Consider the following 24,994-nt stretch of genomic DNA (forward strand, 5'->3'; position numbering starts at 1 on the left):
GCGGGGTCTCGAACGCCTACCCGCGCATACGTACGGCCAGGGCTCATGTACATGGCTGGGTCGGAACGGAAACAACGTCGTCGTCATGTTCATGGGGAGCCAACCGGCTGGGTCGGAACGGAATGCGTCGTCGTGTTCATCGGGAGGGCTTGGACGGAACAGCCGATGGGAACAAGGCTTGGCGTACCGCAGAACGGAGGAAACAGCCTTGTGTTTGACCGGCCACGTTTGAAACGGGATCCTGTTCATCGGGAGGGGTCTGGCGTACCGCAAAATAGAGGAAACGGACCTCCTACGGTCGAAACGGGGGTCCTGTTGATCGGGAGGGGTGTGGCGTACCGCAAAACGGAGGAAACGGACTTGTGTTGGAGCGCTACGGTCGAAACGGGGGTCCTGTTCATCGGGAGGGGTGTGGCATACCGCAAAACGGGACTCCACGGGATACTGTTCATCTCCACCGTCGACCCCCTCCAGCCTCCACGGGCTACTGTTCATCCACCGTCGACCTCCTCCAGCCTCCACCTGCGACTGTTCATCCATGGGCTCCTGTCCATCCAGCCTCCACCATGCGCTACTCCACCGGCTACTGTTCAACCAGCCCTCTCCACGGGCTCCTGTTCAACCACCCCTCCACGGGCTACTGTTCATCCAGCCCTCCACCGTCTACTGTTCATTCTGCCCTCCACGGGGTGGTCCTGTTCATCCTGCCCTCCACGGGGTCCTGTTCATCCAGCCCCAACCGGCTCGATCGATCGGGGTCCTGTTCATCCAGAGGCAACACCACGGGGTCCTGTTCATCCACCCCCACCGGGAACTGTTCATCCAAACCCCCCTAGCAACGCTCACTGTTCATCCAGAGGCAGCATCGATCGGCTTCAGTTAGCAGCAGTAGCGAAGGAATCGCTCGATCGGGTTCAGTTAACAGCCATCGATCGATCGCTCGGGTTCAGAAACGCGTAGCCTGCAGTGCAATCGCTTGGGTTCAGTTAGAGCCCAATGCCTCGCTCGGGTTGAGTTAGAGCCAACGCCTCGCACACACGCGCGTACGTGTACAAGAGAAACGCGCATCGCTCGGCCCCCGACCGCCCACCGTAACCGGGAACTCCCCGAAATTTTCCTCGCCCTCACTTCTACCACGGTTTTTTCCGTCATCGACGGCCCAAAGAATGTCATGCAGCTGTGTCTCCGGCCCGCCCAGACGAAAAGCCCATTTTCTATCATGATTTTTTGTCATAGAAGTAGGAGCCCACCACATCTATGATGATACCGGGTTTTGTCACAATTATCGTCATAGAAGTGTCATATGTATGACAGAAAAAAAATTCGTTCGGCCCAAAATGTCACGGATGTGTCTTTTTTGTAGTGTAAGTAGTAGGAACAATTGGATCAACATTATAAATAATAGTTTCCTCTCTAGTACCGGTTCTTTTTTTTCTTTAATAGGTGGGTGATATTTGAACCACTTCTCCTTAGGGAGATCAACATAGGTAGCAAATGATTCACAAAAAGAGGCTACTATCTCAGAGTCAAGTCCAAATTTAGTGCCAAACTTTTGAAAAGCATCGGTATTCATAAAAGATTTAACACAATCATACTCAAGCTTAATACCTGGCTCTTTAGCTTCGTTGAGTTCCCAATCTTCAGAGTTGCATTTAATTCTTTCCAAAAGATCCCACCGGAATTCAATAGTCTTCTTCATAAAAGAACCAGCACAAGAAGTGTCAACCATGGATCGGTCACTATGAGAAAGCCGAGCATAAAAATTCTGGATAATAATTTCTCTTGAGAGCTCATGATTGGGGCATGAGTATAACACTGACTTAAGCTTCCCCAAGCTAGAGCGATACTTTCTCCTTCACGAGGCCAAAAATTATATATGTAATTCCGATCACGATGAACTAGATGCATAGGATAATTTTTTTGGTGAAACTCCAATTTCAATCGATTCCAATTCCAAGATCCAATATCATCGCATAGACTATACCATGCCAATGCTTTTCCCTTCAAAGATAAAGGGAAAACCTTCTTCTTAACTTCATCTCCGGGTAAACCTACAAGCTTAAACAATCCACAAATTTGTTCCACATATATCAAGTGCATATCAGGATGTTCGGTTCCATCTCCTGCATAAGGATTAGCTAGCAGTTGTTCTATCATACCTGAAGGAATTTCATATTCAATATTTTCAGTAGGTGCAGTAGGTTGAGGGGTAGCTAATTGTGCTTCCGGTCGATGTGAAGATACCCCGAACAAACCCCTCAAAGGATTTTTTCCATAGTAGCAAGTGACAATAAATCTCAGCACACTATATAAATATTTCCTTACCAAATTCCACTTACCAAAGGCGCTTCAATCCCCAGCAACGGCGCCATAAAATAGCCTTGATGACCCACAAGTATAGGAGGTCAATTGTAGCTCTTTTCGATAAGTAAGAGTGTCGAACCCAACGAGGAGTAGAAGGAAATGACAAGTGGTTCTGCAAGTGCTGAAATGGTAAGTAATAGAGTAGTTTGATAGTAAGATAATTTGTAATGAGCAAGTAACGATAATAGTAAAAAAAGTGCAGCAAGATAGCCCAATCCTTTTACAGCAAAGGTCAGGACAAAACGGTCTCTTATAGTAAGCAAAGCGTTCTTGAGGGTACACGGGCATTTCATCTAGTCACTTTCATCATGTTGATTCGATTTGTGTTCGCTACTTTGATAAACCCTCTCGCAAGCATCCGCAACTATGATAAAAGTATTAAGAATAAATTCTAACCATAGCATTAAACTTTTGGATCCATTCGGTCCCTTACAGAATAGCGCATAAACTAGGGTTTAAGCTTCTATCACTCTCGCAACCCATCATCTAATAACTACTCCATAATGCATTCCCTTAGGCCCAAATATGGTGAAGTGTCATGTAGTCGACGTTCACATGACACCACTAGGGGAATCACAACATACATACTATCAAAATATCGAACACATATCAAGTTCATATGATTATGCAACATGATTTCTCCCGTGACCTCAGGAACAAAAGTAACTACTCGCAAATGATAATCATGCTGAAGATCAGAGGGGTATTAAATAGCATATTGGATCTGAACATATAACCGTCCACCAAATAAACCATATAGTAATCAACTAGAAGATGTAATCAACACTACTAGTCACCCACAAGCACCAATCTATAGTTCCGGTACAAAGATTGAACACAAGAGATGAACTAGGGTTTGAGATGAGATGGTGATGTTGAAGATGTTGATGGAGAGTTCCTTCCCCGAGATGGGAGAGTTCTTGGTGATGATGATGACGATGATTTCCCCCTCCGGGAGGGAAGTTCTCCCGGCGGAATCGCTCCGCCGGAGGGCAAAATTGCTCCTGCCCAAGTTCTGCCTCGAGACGGCGGCGCTCCGTCCCGAAAGTCCTCTCCTTATTTATTTTTCTAGGTCAAAATGACTTATATACTGGAAGATGGGCACGGGAGGTGGGCCGAGGAGAGCACAACCCACCAGGGCGCGCCCAGGTGGGTTGTGCCCACCTGGTGAGCCCCCTCTAGTACTTATTGGCTCCAATATTCCTCATATATTCCATAAAAATTCTCCGTAAAGTTTAAGTTTGGAGTTGTGCAGGATAGGTAGCCTGACGTAGCTTTTCCAGGTCCAGATTTCTAGCTGCCGGAATTCTCCCTCTTTGTGTGTACCTTGCAAATTATGAGAGAAAAGGCATTAGAATTACTCCAAAAAGCATTATTATGCACAAAAACATCATAAATAACAGTAGGAAAACATGATGCAAAATGGACGTATCAGAAGTTCACTTATATCTTTTAGAGTATGAATGAAATTATCATTGAAAGTGAGTTTGAATAGGTCAACTTTAGATATTATTCATCCACTATTTCAAAGTGTGACACAATTCATGTGGATTACATTATTATTAAAAGTGGTTTGGAAGAGGTCAAACTTTAGTCATTACTATTGATCCCACTACCTTGGAGAATCTCTCATTGAATAAGTATGATCATTTACTCTTGTGCTTCACTTATATCTTTAGAATAAAATTTATGAATGAATTGAATGTCATGTGCTTCATTTACTATATGTATTTTGATAATTAACATGCATCCTCTGCTTAATCCGTGAAAATAGAAGTGATACTATAATAGTGCATATCTTTAATTAAGTAAGGGAGTTACATTATAATGACAATGGTCATTAGTTTTATTAAGTTGAACGTATCATGTTGTGGTGGTAAGTATCTCCCAGGAAGGACAGATGATTGACTTGGCACATGTGTTACACATGTTTGATAAATTCTAGTTTAGCCTTGGTGGTATTCAGGTTTGTCATGACTATATTTTCTCAATAATTTCACTATTAGAGAATGCATGATTGTGGTTTTTGTGCTTGGTAAAGTGGATGCGCCTTGTATTTTGCTAGCATTTTCCTGTACTAAGCGGAATTACCACTTGTGCATTCAATTATTGAAATTAGTTTATGCCACAAAGTGTTCACCATACCTACCCTACATATATATGGTATTTCACCGTCATTCCAAGTAAATTTGCGTGTGCCACCTCTAAACTTTGAAATAAGCTTCTGTTTTGTGTGCCCATACAACTCATGGAGCCGGTGGGGTAGTCATTATCTTCCATGATAAATGTGGTTGACTCGGGAGGAGAGTGTATTCGACTTGTCAAAAATTATAAGAGAGGCTGGTTATAGGGATGTCTAGTCCCAAATAAATTATTATTATTTTGAAAAAAGGACACCCCCTTGAAAGTTGAAGTTGTCATGCACCCGTGGACTCACCTAGCCATGCTTTGTGTTAGTATGGTTGAGAGGAAGTGTAAAACATGGGAACCACCATTAACGTGTTTAGCATGGAAGATATTAATCTTTGTCGTTAAACCGTTGACAGGAAAAGTACACCTCCCAAAATAAATTTATCTCTATTTTAAACCAAATGAGCTCTGGCATATGTTAATCTCTGCTTCTCTCTGTGAAAGACCTATCTATTTATTTTTATTGTTAATTCAATTCCATCTCTTGTTCTTGCGCCACGGATTGATCACAGGGGATCACTCTTAGATTTGCATACATTCTTCTAATAGTAATTTGTTGAGCATTGTATAAGTATGATGGTTATCTTCAAATTGGGGTACCTAGTCATAGTCTGTACTTGTGTTGGTTACTTTATGTTTGTAATATAATCTTGAAATATTCATGAGATACTTCATTATCACTTTATGATATGTTGAACTTAATGGAATGATGCTACTTGTTATTAGAATTATCATTGCCTATGTGATCAAAGGTTTGTTCTATTCTAGCATTCACACTTTAAAAACTATTCTTTTTATCATCTAGCTACTCGAGGACGAGCAAAGATTAAGCTTGGGGATGTTGATACGTCTCCAACATATCTATAATTTTTAAGTATTCATGCTATATTTGCACCATTTATTAATGGTTTTGGTGCACTTTTATGGCCTTGGTAAGTATTTCTATTAATCTAGTGCCGAGTGCCAGTTCCTGTTTTCTGCATGTTTTTGTTTTATAGAAAATCAATATCTAGGAAGGTCAAAACAACCTGGATATGATTATTTTTTCTGGAATATATGTGATTTTGGGGCAAAGGAATCAGCGCAAAGCGATGCCCGTGCCATGGGCCCTTGGGGCTAGTCCTTAAGTCTGTTGGGGCCCTTCTTTAGCTGCAAGAAAGGAAATTTCTGGAGGAAAGTCCCCTCAATATTTCAGCCCGATTAGAGTTACTAATCTCCTGCTATAAAAATACGGTGTTCTGCTAGAAAACAGAAGCAAAAGCACAAAGAAATAGAGAGAAGAGATCCAATCTCTAAGGGGCTCCCGCCTCTCTGGGAGCCATGGTGGCCAAGTACCAGAGGGGAGAATCTCTCCCCATCTAAGAGGGCATGGAGGAAGAAGCGGGAGGGGGAGCTTCTCTCTCAATCTCTCTCTCTCTCTTTCTCTCTCTCGGCGGCGGAGTGCCGCTGGGGAACCACCATCATGGCGATCGTCTTCATCAACGTCATCGTCTTCACCAACATCTTATCACCTTTCTCACCTCTTTTCAGCGGTCCACTCTCTCGCAACCCGCTGTAATCCCCTACTTAAACATGGTATTTTGATGATATGAATTATTATCCAATGATTTGTGTTATCGTTATTATGTCTGAGTAGATTATTGTTGTTCTATGGGTTAATTGGCGAATTGCCATGATTAGTTTGAGTTGCTTGTGATTATGTTACAATCATTTGGTGCCCATCATACGAGCTCATGTGAGGATCACATCTTGTAGGGCTAGTAGTATTTTCTTGAACACATACAGACGCAAGCGCTCATATATACGTGCATACACATATGATACGTCTCCAACATATCTACTTTTTCTAATGCTTTTCCTCTTGTTTTGGACTATAATTTGCATGATTTGAATCAAACTAACCCCGGACTAATGCTGCTTTCAGCAGAACCACCATGGTGTTGTTTTTGTGCAGAAATAAAAGTTCTTGGGACGGAACGAAACTTTGTGAGGATTTTTATATCAATAAAGAGAATCTCTGGAGCCAAGAACCACCGGAGGGGGCACCTGGGTGGGCACAACCCACCAGGGCCCCCCTCTAAGCGCACCCAGGTGGGTTGTCCCCACCTGGTGGCCCCACAGACCCTGAAATCGACGCTATAAAATCATATTTTTGGAGAGAAAAATCAGGGAGAAAGAATTATCGCGTTCCACGAGATGGAGCCGCCGTCACCTCATGTTCTTCATTGGAAGGCCAGATCTGGAGTCCGTTTGGGGCTCCAGAGAGGGGAATCTTCGTTCTTCGTCATCACCAACCCTTGTCCATCGCCAATTCCATGATGCTCCCCACCGGGAGTGAGTAATTCCTTCATAGGCTCGCTGGTCGGTGAGGAGTTGGATGAGATTCATCATGTAATCTAGTTAGTTTTGTTAGGGTTCGATCCCTAGTATCCACTATGTTCTGAGATTGATGCTTGTCACTTTGGGCCCAGGTGCCATGATTTCAGATGTGAACCGTTTATGTTATCACCATTATATCCATGTTCTAGATCCGCTCTTGCAAGTTATAGTCACCTACTACATGTTATGATCCGGCAACCCCGGAGTGACAATAGTCGGGACCACTCCCGGTGATGACCGTAGTTTGAGGAGTTCATGTATTCACTGTGTGCTAATGCTTTGTTCCGGTTCTCTATTAAAAGGAGGCCTTAATATCCCTTAGTTTCCAATTGGACCCCGCTGCCACGGGAGGGTAGGACAAACGATGTCATGCAAGTTTTTCCATAAGCATGTATGACTATTTACGGAATACATGCCTACATTATATTTATGAACTGGAGCTAGTGACGTATCGCCCTAGGTTAGGACTGTGACATGATGAATATCATCCAACAAATTACCGATCCAATGCCTACGAATTTATCTTATTTTGTTCTTGCTAAGTTACTATTGCTATCGTTAATGTTGCACTTGCTACAAAATCACTGCTATCACTGTTACTCTTACTGTTGTCACTATTATCAAAACTATCATACTAATTTTCTACTGATCACCTTGCAGCAGATAATTAATCTCTAGGTGTGGTTGAATTGACAACTCAGCTGCTAATACTTACAAATATTCTTTGGCTCCCCTTGTGTCGAATTTATAAATTTGGGTTGAATACTCTACCCTCAAAATATGTTGCAATCCCTGGTACGACTCTGTCGTATCAATAATTTTTTATTGTTTTGTGCCAATATTATACAACTTTCACATATTTTTGGCAACTTTTTATATGATTTATTGGACTAACCTATTGATCCAGTGCCCAGTGCCAGTTCCTGTTTTTTGTATCGCAGAAAATCCATATCAAACGAAGTCCAAATGCAATAAAATTTTACGAAGAACTATTTTGGAATATATGTGATTTTTGGGAGTTGGAATCACCGCAAACGGAGGCCCACATAGCCCACAAGACACCAGGGCGTGCCTGAGGCCCTGGCGCGTGGTGGTGGGTTGTTCTCCTCCAACGTCGGTTGGAGCTCTACTTCGGGCGCAAGGAGGCTTATATCCGGAAAAAAAATCGTGTTAAAATCTCAGCGCAATCGAAGTTACGGATCTCCCAGAATATAAGAAGCGGTTTTCGGCCAGATCACAGGAGCGCGAAACAAAAGAGAACAGAGAGGGAGATCCAATCTTGGAGGGGCTCCCGCCCCTCCACCGCCATGGAGACCAAGGACCATAGGGGGAACTCTCCTCCCATCTACGGGGAGGCCAAGGAAGAAGAAGGAGGAGGGGGGCTCTCTCCCCCTCGCTTCCGGTGGCGCCGGAGTGCCACCGGGGCAACGATCGGGACGGCGATCTACATCAACAATCTTGCTACCGTCAACACCAACTTTCTCCCCCACTATGCAGCGGTGTAACACCTCTTCTCCCCGCTGTAATCTCTACTTAAGCATGGTTCTCAACTCCATATATTATTTCCCAATGATCTATGGTTATCCTATGATGTTTGAGTAGATCCGTTTTGTCATGTGGGTTAACCGTGATCTTGGTTGGTATGATTGTATATTTTATTTATGGTGCTGTCCTACAGTGCCCTCCGTTCTCACGCAAACGTGAGGGGCCCCCGCTGTAGGGTGTTGCAATATGTTGATGGTTCGCTTATGGTGGGTTGCAAGAGTGACCGAAGCTTAAACCCGAGTAAGTGGGGTATGACATATGGGAGTAAAGAGGACTTGATACTTAATGCTATGGTCGGGTTTCACGACCTTAATGATCTTTAGTAGTTGTGGATGCTTGCTAGGGGTCCAATCATAAGTGCATATGATCCAAGTAGAGAAAGTATGTTAGCTCATGCCTCTCCCTCATATAAAATTACGGGAATGATTACCGTTACTTGTTATCGATTGCCTAGGGACAAATTGAAGGAAATATGCCCTAGAGGCAATAATAAAGTTATTATTTATTTCCTTATATCATGATAAATGTTTATTATTCATGCTAGAATTGTATTAACCGGAAACATAATACTTGTGTGAATACATAGACAAATAGAATGTCACTAGTATGCCTCTACTTGACTAGCTCGTTGATCAAAGATGGTTATGTTTCCTAGCCATTGACATGAGTTGTCATTTGATTAATGGGATCACATCATTAGAAGAATGATGTGATTGACTTGACCCATTCCGTTAGCTCAGCACACGATCGTTTAGTATTCTACTATTGCTTTCTTCATGACTTATACATGTTGCTATGACTATGAGATTATGCAACTCCCGTTTACCGGAGGAACACTTTGTGTGCTACCAAACGTCACAACGTAACTGGGTGATTATAAAGGTGCTCTACAGGTGTCTCTGAAGGTACTTGTTGGGTTGGCGTATTTCAAGATTAGGATTTGTCACTCCGATTGTCGGAGAGGTATCTCTGGGCCCACTCGGTAATGCACATCACTATAAGCCTTGCAAGCATTGTAACTAATGAGTTAGTTGCGGGATGATGTATTACGGAACGAGTAAAGAGACTTGCTGGTAACGAGATTGAACTAGGTATTGAGATACCGACGATCGAATCTCGGGCAAGTAACATACCGATGACAAAGGGAACAACGTATGTAGTTATGCGGTCTGACCGATAAAGATCTTCGTAGAATATGTGGGAGCCAATATGAGCATCTAGGTTCCGCTATTGGTTATTGACCGGAGACGTGTCTCGGTCATGTCTACATAGTTCTCGAACCCGTAGGGTCCGCACGCTTAAAGTTTGATGATGGTTATATTATGAGTTTATGTGTTTTGATGTACCGAAGGTTGTTTGGAGTCCCGGATGTGATCTCGGACATGACGAGGAGTCTCGAAACGGTCGAGACGTAAAGATCGATATATTGGACGACTATGTTTGGACACCGGAAAAGTTCCGGAAGGTTTCGGACATTTATCGGAGTACCGTGGGTTACCGGAACCCCGCCGGAAACTAATGGGCCTTGTTGGGCCCTAGTGGAGAGAGAGAGAGGGGACGGCCAGGGCAAGAGGCGCGCCCCCTCCCCTTGAGTCCGAATAGGACAAGGAAGGGGGGGGGCCCCCTTGCCTTTCCCCTCTCCCGCTCCTTCCTTCCCCCTCCTTCTTGGACTAGGAAAGGGAGGGGCAAACCTACTTGGAGTAGGTTTCCCCCTCCTAGGGCGCGCCACCCACCTTGGCCGGCCCTCTCCTCCTCCCCCTTTATATACGGAGGAGGGGGGCACCCCATAGAGACAACAATTGATCTCTTGATCTCTTAGCCGTGTGCGGTGCCCCCCTCCATCATAATCCAGCTCGATAATATCGTAGTGGTGCTTAGGCCAAGCCCTGCGTCGGTAGAACATGATCATCGTCACCACGCCGTCGTGCTGACGGAACTCTCCCTTAAAGCTCGGCTGGATCGGAGTTCAAGGGACTTCATCAAGCTGAATGTGTGCTGAACTCGGAGGTGCCGTGCGTTCGGTACTTGATCGGTCGGATCGTGAAGACGTACGACTACATCAACCGCGTTGTGCTAACGCTTCCGCTTTCGGTCTAAGAGGGTACGTGGACAACACTCTCCCCTCTTGTTGCTATGCATCACCATGATCTTGCGTGTGCGTAGGAATTTTTATGAAATTACTACGTTCCCCAACAGTGGTATCAGAGCCAGGTTTTATGCGTAGATGTTATATGCACGAGTAGAACACAAGTGAGTTGTGGGCGATACAAGTCATACTACTTACTAGCATGTCATACTTTGGTTCGGTGCTATTGTTGGATGAAGCGGCCCGGACCGACATTACGCGTACGCTTACGCGAGACTGGTTCTACCGACGTGCTTTGCACACAGGTGGCTAGCGGGTGTCAGTTTCTCCAACTTTAGTTGAACCGAGTGTGGCTATGCCCGGTCCTTGAGAAGGTTAAAACAACACTAACTTGACGAACTATCGTTGTGGTTTTGATGCGTAGGTAAGAACGGTTCTTGCTCAGCCCGTAGCAGCCACGTAAAACTTGCAACAACAAAGCAGAGGACGTCTAACTTGTTTTTGCAGGGCATGTTGTGATGTGATATGGTCAAGACGTGATGCTATATTTTATTGTATGAGATGATCATGTTTTGTAACCGAGTTATCGGCAACCGGCAGGAGCCATATGGTTGTCGCTTTATTGTATGCAATGCAATCGCCCTGTAATGCTTTACTTTATCACTAAGCGGTAGCGATAGTCGTAGAAGCATAAGTTGGCGAGACGACAATGATGCTACGATGGAGATCAAGGTGTCGCGCCGATGACAATGGTGATCATGACGGTGCTTCGAAGATGGAGATCACAGGCACAAGATGTGTGACGCCCCTGATTTGACCGTACACTAATCATGCACGCAAATGTGTACGATCAAGATCAGGGACTCACGGGAAGATATCACAACACAACTCTAAAACATAAATAAGTCATACAAGCATCATAATACAAGCCAGGGGCCTCGAGGGCTCGAATACAAGTGCTCGATCATAGACGAGTCAGCGGAAGCAACAATATCTGAGTACAGACATAAGTTAAACAAGTTTGCCTTAAGAAGGCTAGCACAAACTGGGATACAGATCGAATGAGGCGCAGGCCTCCTGCCTGGGATCCTCCTAACTACTCCTGGTCGTCGTCAGCGGCCTGCACGTAGTAGTAGGCACCTCCAGTGTCGTAGGTGTCGTCGTCGACGGTGGCGTCTGGCTCCTGGACTCCAACATCTGGTTGCGACAACCAGAAAGATAGGAAAGGGGGAAAGAGGGAGAGAAGCAACCGTGAGTACTCATCCAAAGTACTCGCAAGCAAGGAGCTATACTACATATGCATGGGTATATGTGTAAAGGGACATATCAGTGGACTGAACTGCAGAATGCCAGAATAAAAGGGGGATAGCTAGTCCTGTCGAAGACTACGCTTCTGGTCATCTCCATCTTGCAGCATGTAGAAGAGAGTAGATTGAAGTCCTCCAAGTAGCATCGCATAGCATAATCCTACCGGGCGATCCCCTCCTCGTCGCCCTGTTAGAGAGCGATCACCGGGTTGTATCTGGCACTTGGAAGGGGTGTATTTTATTCAGTATCCAGTTCTAGTTGTCATAAGGTCACGGTACAACTCCGGGTCGTCCTTTTACCGAGGGACACGGCTATTCGAATAGATAAACTTCCTTGCAGGGGTGCACCACATAACCCAACACGCTCGATCCCATTTGGCCGGACACACTTTTCTGGGTCATGCCCGGCCTCGTAAGATCAACACGTCGCAGCCCCAGCTAGGCTCAACAGAGAGGTCAGCATGTCGGTCTAAACCTATGCGCGCAGGGGTCTGGGCCCATCGCCCTATGCACACCTGCACGTTGCGTACGCGGCCGGAAGCAGACCTAGCCCCCTTAATACAAGCGCGAGCTTACGGTCCAATGCGGCGCGCGCCACTCAGTCGCTGACGTCAAAAGAGCTTCGGCTGATACCACGACGTCGGGATACCCATAACTACTCCCACGTAGATGGTTAGTGCGTATAGACCAAATGGCCAGACTCAGATCAAATACCAAGATCTCGTTAAGCGTGTTAAGTAACCGCGAATGCTGACCAGGGCCAGGCCCACCTCTCACCTAGGCAGTCTCAACCTGCCCTGTCGCTCCGCCACAAAGATCCACTCGCGGGTACTCCTACGAGCCGACCCGACTTTAGTCATCTCATGTGTCATGTATATAGTATATAAGTATATACCCGTGATCACCGCCCAGGTGATCACGGCCCGATAGTATAGCACAGCAGACGGACAAGAATGTAGGGCCACTGATGGAAAACTAGCATCCTATACTAAGCATGTAGGATTGCAGGTAAAGGTAACAACAGTAGTAGCAAGGATAGGCTATGCATCAGGATAGGATATCGAAAGCAGTAACATGCTACACTACTCTAATGCAAGCAAAATAGAGAAGAGTAGGCGATATCTGGTGATCAAGGGGGGGGGCTTGCCTGGTTGCTCTGGCAAGTAGGAGGGGTCGTCAACTCCGTAGTCGAACTGGGCAGCAGCAGTGTCGGTCTCGTAGTCTACCGGAGAGAAGAGGGGGAAGAAACAGTAAATACAATGCAAACATAAGCATGACGATGCGTGACATGACAATGAGCGGTGCTAGGTGTGTCCTAATGCGACAGTAGGTGGTACCGGAGAAGGGGGGGCACATCCGGGAAGTATTCCCGATGTTTCGCGTTTTCGGACAGACGGACCGGAGGGGGAAAGTTGCTATTTCGATAGGTTAGGGAGGTGTGGTGGACGAACGGACTGCGTATTCGGATTCGTCTCGTCATTCTGAGCAACTTTCATATAGAAAACATTTTCATCCGAGTTACGGTTTAAAAGATATGAATTTTCAAAGTTTATTTGAATTTCTGGAATTATTTGAATTAAGCAAAAATGAATTATGACGTCAGCATGAGGCAATGCTGACGTCAGTAGGTCAACAGAGCGGCTGACCAGGTCAAACTGACCAGTGGGCCCCATCTGTCATAGACAGTGGGCTAATCAGAAGATTAAACTAATTAATTTTTAGTTAATTAACTACTGGGCCCACCTGTGAGTGAGTGATTAGATTAATTAATTAGTTTTAATTATAAAAACATTTTTCTTTTCTCCTTTTTTTTTAATTTTGCGGCGGGGCCCGCATGTCAGTGGCTGGGCCTGCCCAGTCAGCAATTGACTGGGTCAACCCAGTCAACGGGGACCCACGGGGCCCACTGGCAGTGGCCCTGGGGCGGCCCTAGGCCGGCCACGTCGGCGGCCGGCGCCGGAGCAACTCCGGCGACCAAAACAGCGGCGGCCCCTCGCCGGAGTTGGCCGGAATCGCGCTACGGGGCTCGGGGAGGAGCGGGGCTAGGCCCATTCGAAAGGGCTCACAGCGCCGCATCCAGGGGTGGCCGGGGCTTCGCCGGACTTGGCCGGAATCGGCGCCGGTGAGCGGCGGAGGCGGCGGCGCGCACGGGTGCCCGACGGAAACGAGGCTACGGCGGGCTATCGAGCAAGCGGAGGGGCTGGGGGGCATCTACGCGAGGTGGGGAGTGCAACGGGCTTGAGCCCGTGACCAACAGGTCACCGGAGCCTCGCCGGCGGCGAGCTCCGCGGCGCGGCGTTCGGGCGCGCGTGGGGAAGCCGCTAGGGGGCGCGCGAGAGAGAAAGGACAGGGGAGGAGGGGGAGAGGCTCACCGCGCGGCACACAGAGGCCGGTGAGGGGCTTAGGAGCAGCAGATCGGCGCCGGGGAAGAAGGGGGTCGCCGGCGTCCGAAGTTGAAGGCGAGCTCGGGGAGGTCGTTGCAGGGGCTCCGGTCTCCAACGGGCTGCACCAGCCGAAGCAGCGGACGACGGCAGTCCTTGGAGACAACGTGGGGCGGCGAGGTGGGCACGGTGGCCGTGTGAACGACGGTGAACGGCGGCGACCGCGTCGGGCGTGGGGAAGGAAGGAGTGGCGCGGATCTGGAGGCGAGAAGAGAGAGGCGCAGGGGCCGAGAGGAGAGCGGGGGCGAGTGGGAGAGAGGCCCGAGGAGGCGGGGGGAGCTGGCGTCCTTATCCTCCCCGTCGCCGGCGAGGGGGTGCGGCGGGGACTGCCCCTGTCCGACCCCGGTCGGGGGAACAGGGAAGGGGGCGAGCGGGAGAGGTGGGCTGGGCCGGGGGTCGGCCCAGTCGGGCCAGGGGTCCAGCGGGGGCAAGGGCCTTCTCTTTTTTTTCTTTGCCTGTTCTGTTTTCTGTTGTATTTTCTTTTTATTTATTTATTTTCTTTTCTGTTTTATTTCATTTAAAAGTATTTAGGTATTTTATAAAAATGTGTTTTCTCCACCATAATTATCAGTGCAATTTCTGGCATGGCCCGAACATTTTTGTTTAAATTTTTGAAAACTTTTATTTTCCACTTTAAATTTAATTGAAGTTTGAATTAGGAGTTTGAAAAGAAATGTGTTCCAAATGTGATCAAGCCCTGTTTAGCAACATGATTAGCTTAATCACAGAGGGTTACTGTAGCATGATCCTCAGGGTGTTACAAATCTCCTCCACTACAAGAAATCTCGTCCCGAGATTTAGGAGGTAGAAGGAAACAGTGCGGGGTATTCTTCGCGCAGACGATCCTCTCGTTCCCAAGTGGCCTCATCTTCAGAATGGTGCGACCACTGGACTTTGAGAAACTTGATCGCCTTCTGACGCGTGCTGCGTTCAGCTTGGTCGAGAATACGGACCGGATGCTCCTTATAGGAGAGGTCTTGCTGCAATTCGAGCACTTCATGATCCACAGCTCGGATTGGATCCTTGAAGCAACAGCGGAGCTGTGACACATGGAACACATCGTGAACCTGAGAAAGGTTCGGCGGTAGCTCCAGTTGGTATGCCACTTTTCCACGCCTTTCAAGAATAGTGAATGGGCCAATATAGCGAGGAGCTAGTTTGCCCTTGATCCTGAAGCGGTGAGCACCCTTCATAGGTGTGACTCGAAGATAAGCCTTTTCGCCAGGTTGATAGACCATGTCTTTATGATGACGGTCATACTGACTCTTCTGACGTGACTGAGCAGTCTTGAGATTCTCACGAATAATGCGGACTTGTTCTTCGGCATCTTGGATAATATCTGGACCGAAGAGTGGACGTTCCCCAGTTTCTGACCAGTTCAGAGGGGTTCGGCACTTTCGTCCATACAACACTTCGAAGGGGGCCATCTTCAGACTAGCTTGATAGCTATTATTATAAGAGAACTCAACATACGGGAGAGATTCCTCCCATTTCTTGCCGAAGGAAATAACACAAGCTCGAAGCATATCTTCGAGGACTTGGTTGACGCGTTCAACTTGCCCTTGCGATTGAGGATGAAACGCAGTACTGAATGACAGATGAGTTCCCATAGCTTCTTGGAAACTTGCCCAGAATCTTGAAGTGAATAAGCTGCCACGGTCTGAGCTGATAACCAATGGAATACCATGGAGTGAAACAATCCTGGACATATAGAGCGTTGCCAACTGGCTAGCAGTGATCGTTTCTTTGACTGCCAGGAAATGTGCAACTTTGGAAAGCCGGTCAATGACGACAAGAATAGCATCATTACCTTTCTGTGATTTGGGAAATCCAGTGACGAAGTCCATCTCAACATGGTCCCATTTCCATTCAGGAATAGAGATAGGTTGCAGAGTTCCAGCAGGCCTTTGATGTTCTGCTTTGATACGACGGCAAACGTCACACTCAGCAACATAACGAGCAATGGCTTGCTTCATATTAGACCACCAGAATCTCTGACGGATGTCTTGGTACATCTTTGTACTACCAGGATGGATACACAGAGGCGTATCATGAGCTTCTTTCATAACTTCCTGTGTCATATCTAGGTTTTTCTCTGCACATGGCACCACTAGGCGGCCCTTGAAGTATAAGGTGCCATCTTCAGCAATAGTGAAGAATGAGGGCTTTCCTTCTGCGAGGTAGCGCTTAATCTTGTGGGCTTCAGAGTCATACTTCTGTAGCCTTTTGATGCTGTCCTCGAGATCTGGTTTAGCAACTAGGGTATTGAGGGAACCCTGGGTAACAACGTGGAGGTTCACCTTGCCAAACTCCTTAGGAGGGGGAGCGAGTGCACCCGGAGGAACAATATGGAGGTTCAGCTTCCTGAATTCTTCAACAAGTGAGGGCTGAACTTTATGAACCTGGAGGTGGTTGCAGTAAGACTTGCGGCTCAAGGCATCAGCCATTACATTAGCCTTGCCTAGCGTATAGGAAATACCCAAGTCAAAGTCTGCAACAAGCTCCATCCATCTCTGCTGACGGAGGTTCAGATCTGGCTGAGTAAACAGATACTTCAGGCTTTGGTGGTCAGTGAAGATCTCGCAACGATTACCGAGAAGGTAATGTCGCCACTGCTTCAGCGCATGAATGACAGCAGCAAGTTCGAGGTCCTGAACTGGGTAGTTCTCTTCGTGAGGGCGCAATTGTCGAGAGGCATAAGCAATCACTTTGCGGTCTTGCATTAGGACACAGCCTAATCCTTGACGGGAAGCGTCGCAGTAAATGACAAAGTCCTTCTTAGTATCAGGTGGAGCTAGAACTGGAGCAGAAGTCAACTTGTCTTTGAGTGCCTGGAAACTTTCCTGACACTTGTCTGTCCATTGGAACTTGACACCCTTATGCAATAGGTTAGTCAGAGGCCTGGCGATCTTAGAGAAGTTCTCGACGAATCGACGGCAATAGCTGGCGAGACCGAGAAAACTTCTGACTTGCTTAACGTTCTTGGGAGGAGTCCAATCAAGAATAGCCTGAACTCGCTCGGGGTTGACGGCAATACCATCCTTAGAGATGACATGCCCAAGATAGGTTACTTCCGGTAGCCAGAATTCACATTTGGAGAACTTGGCATATAGTTGATGTTCTCGTAGCTTTTCCAGCACAAGTCGAAGATGTTCAGCATGTTCTTCTTCGTTCTTGGAGAATACCAGGATATCATCCAGATAAACCACGACGAACTTGTCGAAGTAATCCATGAATATATAGTTCATCAGACGAGAGAAGGTGGCTGGAGCATTGGTTAAACCGAAAGACATGACGGTGTACTCGTATGAACCATAGCGAGTCACGAAGGCGGTCTTTGGGATATCCTCTTCGCGAACACGGATCTGATGGTAGCCCAACCTCAAGTCGAGCTTAGAGAACACTGACGAACCCGCCAGTTGATCATACAGATCATTGATCCGAGGAAGAGGGTATTTATTCTGAATGGTAGCTTGGTTTATAGGACGGTAGTCTTGAACCAATCGGTTAGTCCATCCTTCTTCTTGACAAAGAGAGAAGGTGCTCCCCAAGGGGAGCAACTTGGGCGAATGAATCCTTTGCGAAGAGATTTGTCGATTTCCTCCTTAAGCTCAAGGAGTTCATGCGGCGGCATTTTGTAGGGTCACTTGGCTATAGGAGTGGTGCCTGGTTTCAAGTCGATGATGAATTCGACAGCTCTAGCAGGGGGAATCCCTGGAAGTTCTTCAGGGAAGACGTCGAGGAATTCACGCACGACGGGGATGTTTTCAATGCCCTCGAGTGGTGCAGCGTTCAATGCATTCAATGCATAGAGCCTTGCCTCGGCATTTTGCACCAGATGAGCTTGGTAAGCAATTATTTCATCTGAAGGGTGTAGCAGATGGACGGTCTTAGTGGCGCAAACTATAGAAGCAGTATGCGTTTTCAACCAATCCATACCCAAAATGAGGTCGATGTTAGACGACTTCAGGATAATGGGAGAGGCATAGAATTCCAGCCCTTCGATTTCCACGGGGACATCGATGCCAACCAAGGAGGTTTGACACTGTCCCACGGGGGTTTTGACCAATACAGACGTGTTCATCTCCTCACATTTAACGTCGTGCTTGTATGCAAAATCTTCTGACATGAATGAATGCGATGCACCTGTATCAAATAAAACGGATGCTGGTACTGAATTTACGAGGAGTGTACCCATCACAGTAGCAGGCTGGTCTTGAGCTTCGTTGAGATCAACGTGGTTGGCATGAGCACGACCATAAGACTTAGCATTGTTGTTGCGGGGCTGATTGTTACCACGGCCAGTTGCTGGGAGGGCAAGTTGATTCTGATTCTGATGGCAGTCCCTGGCACGGTGACCTGGTTGTCCACACTTGTAGCACAGACCATTATTGGGAGTGGGAACAGGAGCTTGGGCTGGTGGAGCTGGAAGTCTTGACTGCCTAGAGGGTGGTGGAGGCAGACGAGGTGCAGCATAGGTCTGTCTTGGGGCAGATGCATTTGGACGGTACATGCTGTTCGGGATCCATATCTTACGCTTCTGTGCGGGCGAGCCCAAAGATGAGCCCGTGTCACGGTTGCGTCTGTGAGAGCTCTGGTATTCCTGCAGACCTGTTTCGACATTGATGGCCTTGTTCACCAAGGTGGCGAAATCAGCAAAGTCATGCACTAGAAGTGCGAGCTTGATGTCAGCTTGAAGGCCATCACGGAACTTCTCCTGTCTGCGTGCATCAGTTGCAATGTCTTCTTCAGCATAGCGGGACAAGTCCAGAAACTCCCGCTGATAAGCTTCGACTGTTTTGTTGCCTTGGGTGAGGTTGCGGAACTCACGCTTCTTCCGGTCCATGACTCCTTGAGGAATGAAGCGGGCACGGAAAGCAGCTTGGAAGTCTGGCCAGGTGATGATTGTTCCAGCTGGCAGAGTACGCCTGTGGCTGTCCCACCATTGAGCTGCGGGTCCCTTCAAGAAGAAGGAAGCAAAGGTGACATAGCTGGCAGGGGCTACATCAGCAGACTCCATCTCATAGGTGATGTCACGGAGCCAGTCATCAGCATCCAGAGGCTGAGTTGAGCTGCGGTAGATGGTTAGGTTGAGGCGTATGAAATCTTGAAGAGTCACTTGAGCTGGCTGCTGGTTCATATTGGGGCGAGGAAACTGAGCCATCATATTTTCCATGAACTGGCGGTTCAGTTCAAACTGTTGGATCATACCAGCCATGTACTCAGGTGGTGGTGGGGCATCGCCACCACGACCACGACCACCTGGTCTAACCATCCTGCTAATATATAACAGGGGGTAGTTCAGCACTGAGAAATATTTGCAAAGACAAGAATCATTCATGAGGAAACATGCATAACGAAAGGAGCACGATAGCTACTACATAGTAGTCAGCATAACTTACAAAAGGGGTCATGCATAGAGTTCAGTACATAGACTAAAACATCATAGGCGGCACACAGGCTCGCGGCGACTGCAACTAATACTACAAGCAAGCCTACATCAGTCCCAAGAGGTACCGTGGAGGTAATCGTAGCCCGACAGCTGGTAGTGAGGCAACGGATAGCCCTCGACGTCAGCAGACTGGGGGCCGCGGATACTCAGGTGTAGAGCCCGACGCTCAGGTGGCAGAAGAAGACCAAGTGCGGGAGAGTAGCCTCCCACCTCTGGCCAACCGACACCGTGGGGCATCACGGTCCTGGCTGGGTAGATCGCAGTACGTGGTACCTGTCCAGACCGGACAAAGGGGTGCAGCAGCGTCAGAGCTCGGTAAAGGTGCTGACGGGTGGTGTACATCTCGTGGCGAAGAGCTCGGTTAGCTCGATCCAGCCCATCAGCATGCAGAACCAGGTGCTGATGGTAGAAGGGCTCTCGGGTGACAGTGGAGTAGGCAGCAGTATAGTATCCCTCCGCACCAACATCAGATGCGATAGCAATGTGCCTGAAAGGGGAGGTGTCCAACTCCCGATACTCTCCACGAAGACGTGTCAGAGCAGCATAGGCAACATCGTGGATAGCCATATCGATGGTCACACCAACACCATGTGCGGTGTGCAGCACAGTAGTGGAGTCATACTCCCGCGAGTAGAGGTGGACGATGGCGCGGTACTGCTCCTGGTTAAAGTCCTGGTACTCCTCGTAGATGGTGTACTCAGGGTGCCAGCGATAACCCAGATAGGTCATCATCTCAGCTAGCACCGCAGGTGATCCCGAGGCACCAATGGCCATCGTGTGGCGAACGACCTGCCTCGTGGGTTCCATCTGAAAGCAAAGACGTTTCAAAGGAGTCAAATGACAGTGTGTGAATTGTTCAAAATACTACTCTAAGAAACAACTATGGCTTATCCAACTTTGGGGTGAATGTGGTCACGGGATCCTAGTGTTAGAGGTAGTAAATTCGTTTAACCCGAGTAGAAGAGAGTTCAGAGTCCCAGAGTAAAGGTCGAGGAGTAAAAGATACTAGTACCACCCAATGGCGACGTGGGCCCGTAAGACACACCGCCATGTTAGTAAAAGTTTTGTAATGTCTAGACTCGACTTCGGCCAAGGAGTGTGGAAAGGGGGATTCCTACAGGCAGTCGGCTCTGATACCAACTTGTGACGCCCCCGATTTGACCGTACACTAATCATGCACGCAAATGTGTACGATCAAGATCAGGGACTCACGGGAAGATATCACAACACAACTCTAAAACATAAATAAGTCATACAAGCATCATAATACAAGCCAGGGGCCTCGAGGGCTCGAATACAAGTGCTCGATCATAGACGAGTCAGCGGAAGCAACAATATCTGAGTACAGACATAAGTTAAACAAGTTTGCCTTAAGAAGGCTAGCACAAACTGGGATACAGATCGAACGAGGCGCAGGCCTCCTGCCTGGGATCCTCCTAACTACTCCTGGTCGTCGTCAGCGGCCTGCACGTAGTAGTAGGCACCTCCAGTGTCGTAGGTGTCGTCGTCGACGGTGGCGTCTGGCTCCTGGACTCCAACATCTGGTTGCGACAACCAGAAAGATAGGAAAGGGGGAAAGAGGGAGAGAAGCAACCGTGAGTACTCATCCAAAGTACTCGCAAGCAAGGAGCTATACTACATATGCATGGGTATATGTGTAAAGGGACATATCAGTGGACTGAACTGCAGAATGCCAGAATAAAAGGGGGATAGCTAGTCCTGTCGAAGACTACGCTTCTGGTCATCTCCATCTTGCAGCATGTAGAAGAGAGTAGATTGAAGTCCTCCAAGTAGCATCGCATAGCATAATCCTACCGGGCGATCCCCTCCTCGTCGCCCTGTTAGAGAGCGATCACCGGGTTGTATCTGGCACTTGGAAGGGGTGTATTTTATTCAGTATCCAGTTCTAGTTGTCATAAGGTCACGGTACAACTCCGGGTCGTCCTTTTACCGAGGGACACGGCTATTCGAATAGATAAACTTCCTTGCAGGGGTGCACCACATAACCCAACACGCTCGATCCCATTTGGCCGGACACACTTTTCTGGGTCATGCCCGGCCTCGTAAGATCAACACGTCGCAGCCCCACCTAGGCTCAACAGAGAGGTCAGCACGCCGGTCTAAACCTATGCGCGCAGGGGTCTGGGCCCATCGCCCTATGCACACCTGCACGTTGTGTACGCGGCCGTAAGCAGACCTAGCCCCCTTAATACAAGCGCGAGCTTACGGTCCAATGCGGCGCGCGCCACTCAGTCGCTGACGTCAAAAGAGCTTCGGCTGATACCACGACGTCGGGATACCCATAACTACTCCCACGTAGATGGTTAGTGCGTATAGACCAAATGGCCAGACTCAGATCAAATACCAAGATCTCGTTAAGCATGTTAAGTAACCGCGAACGCCGACCAGGGCCAGGCCCACCTCTCACCTAGGCAGTCTCAACCTGCCCTGTCGCTCCGCCACAAAGATCCACTCGCGGGTACTCCTACGAGCCGACCCGACTTTAGTCATCTCATGTGTCATGTATATAGTATATAAGTATATACCCGTGATCACCGCCCAGGTGATCACGGCCCGATAGTATAGCACAGCAGACGGACAAGAATGTAGGGCCACTGATGGAAAACTAGCATCCTATACTAAGCATGTAGGATTGCAGGTAAAGGTAACAACAGTAGTAGCAAGGATAGGCTATGCATCAGGATAGGATATCGAAAGCAGTAACATGCTACACTACTCTAATGCAAGCAAAATAGAGAAGAGTAGGCAATATCTGGTGATCAAGGGGGGGCTTGCCTGGTTGCTCTGGCAAGTAGGAGGGGTCGTCAACTCCGTAGTCGAACTGGGCAGCAGCAGTGTCGGTCTCGTAGTCTACCGGAGAGAAGAGGGGGAAGAAACAGTAAATACAATGCAAACATAAGCATGACGATGCGTGACATGACAATGAGCGGTGCTAGGTGTGTCCTAATGCGAAAGTAGGTGGTACCGGAGAAGGGGGGGAACATCCGGGAAGTATTCCCGATGTTTCGCGTTTTCGGACAGACGAACCGGAGGGGGAAAGTTGCTAGTTCGATAGGTTAGGGAGGTGTGGTGGACGAACGGACTGCGTATTCGGATTCGTCTCGTCGTTCTGAGCAACTTTCATATAGAAAACATTTTCATCCGAGTTACGGTTTAAAAGATATGAATTTTCAAAGTTTATTTGAATTTCTGGAATTATTTGAATTAAGCAAAAATGAATTATGACGTCAGCATGAGGCAATGCTGACGTCAGCAGGTCAACAGAGCGGCTGACCAGGTCAAACTGACCAGTGGGCCCCATCTGTCATAGACAGTGGGCTAATCAGAAGATTAAACTAATTAATTTTTAGTTAATTAACTACTGGGCCCACCTGTCAGTGAGTGATTAGATTAATTAATTAGTTTTAATTATAAAAACATTTTTCTTTTCTCCTTTTTTTTAATTTTGCGGCGGGGCCCGCATGTCAGTGGCTGGGCTGCCCAGTCAGCAGTTGACTGGGTCAACCCAGTCAACTGGGACCCACGGGGCCCACTGGCAGTGGCCCTGGGGCGGCCCCAGGCCGGCCACGTCGGCGGCCGGCGCCGGAGCAACTCCGGTGACCAAAACAGCGGCGGCCCCTCGCCGGAGTTGGCCGGAATCGCGCTACGGGGCTCGGGGAGGAGCGGGGCTAGGCCCATTCGAAAGGGCTCACAGCGCCGCATCCAGGGGTGGCCGGGGCTTCGCCGGACTTGGCCGGAATCGGCGCCGGCGAGCGGCGGAGGCGGCGGCGCGCACGGGTGCCCGACGGAAACGAGGCTACGGCGGGCTATCGAGCAAGCGGAGGGGCTGGGGGGCATCTACGCGAGGTGGGGAGTGCAACGGGCTTGAGCCCGTGACCAACAGGTCACCGGAGCCTCGCCGGCGGCGAGCTCCGCGGCGCGGCGTTCGGGCGCGCGTGGGGAAGCCGCTAGGGGGCGCGCGAGAGAGAAAGGACAGGGGAGGAGGGGGAGAGGCTCACCGCGCGGCACACGGAGGCCGGTGAGGGGCTTAGGAGCAGCAGATCGGCGCCGGGGAAGAAGGGGGTCGCCGGCGTCCGAAGTTGAAGGCGAGCTCGGGGAGGTCGTTGCAGGGGCTCCGGTCTCCAACGGGCTGCACCAGCCGAAGCAGCGGACGACGGCGGTCCTTGGAGACAACGTGGGGCGGCGAGGTGGGCACGGTGGCCGTGTGAACGACGGTGAACGGCGGCGACCGCGTCGGGCGTGGGGAAGGAAGGAGTGGCGCGGATCTGGGGGGGAGAAGAGAGAGGCGCAGGGGCCGAGAGGAGAGCGGGGGCGAGTGGGAGAGAGGCCCGAGGAGGCGGGGGGGAGCTGGCGTCCTTATCCTCCCCGTCGCCGGCGAGGGGGTGCGGCGGGGACTGCCCCTGTTCCGACCCCGGTCGGGGGAACAGGGAAGGGGGCGAGAGGGAGAGGTGGGCTGGGCCGGGGGTCGGCCCAGTCGGGCCAGGGGTCCAGCGGGGGGGAAGGGCCTTCTCTTTTTTTTCTTTGCCTGTTCTATTTTCTGTTGTATTTTCTTTTTATTTATTTATTTTCTTTTCTGTTTTATTTCATTTAAAAGTATTTAGGTATTTTATAAAAATGTGTTTTCTCCACCATAATTATCAGTGCAATTTCTGGCATGGCCCGAACATTTTTGTTTAAATTTTTGAAAACTTTTATTTTCCACTTTAAATTTAATTGAAGTTTGAATTAGGAGTTTGAAAAGAAATGTGTTCCAAATGTGATCAAGCCCTGTTTAGCAACATGATTAGCTTAATCACAGAGGGTTACTGTAGCATGATCCTCAGGGTGTTACAAGATGATGATGGCCATATCATATCACTTTTATTGATTGCATGTGATGTTTATCTTTTATGCATCTTATCTTGCTTTGATTGACGGTAGCATTATAAGATGATCTCTCACTAAATTATCAAGGTATAAGTGTTCTCCCTGAGTATGCATCGTTGTGAAAGTTCTTCGTGCTGAGACACCACGTGATGATCGGGTGTGATAGGCTCTACGTTCAAATACAACGAGTGCAAAACAGTTGCACACGCGGAATACTCAGGTTAAACTTGACGAGCCTAGCATATGCAGATATGGCCTCGGAGCACTGAGACCGAAATGTCGAGCGTGAATCATATAGTAGATATGATCAACATAGTGATGTTCACCATTGAAACTACTCCAT

The sequence above is a fragment of the Aegilops tauschii genome, chromosome 2 (genome assembly GCF_002575655.3).
Source record: "Aegilops tauschii subsp. strangulata cultivar AL8/78 chromosome 2, Aet v6.0, whole genome shotgun sequence".
In the NCBI taxonomy this organism is placed as follows: Eukaryota; Viridiplantae; Streptophyta; class Magnoliopsida; order Poales; family Poaceae; genus Aegilops; species Aegilops tauschii.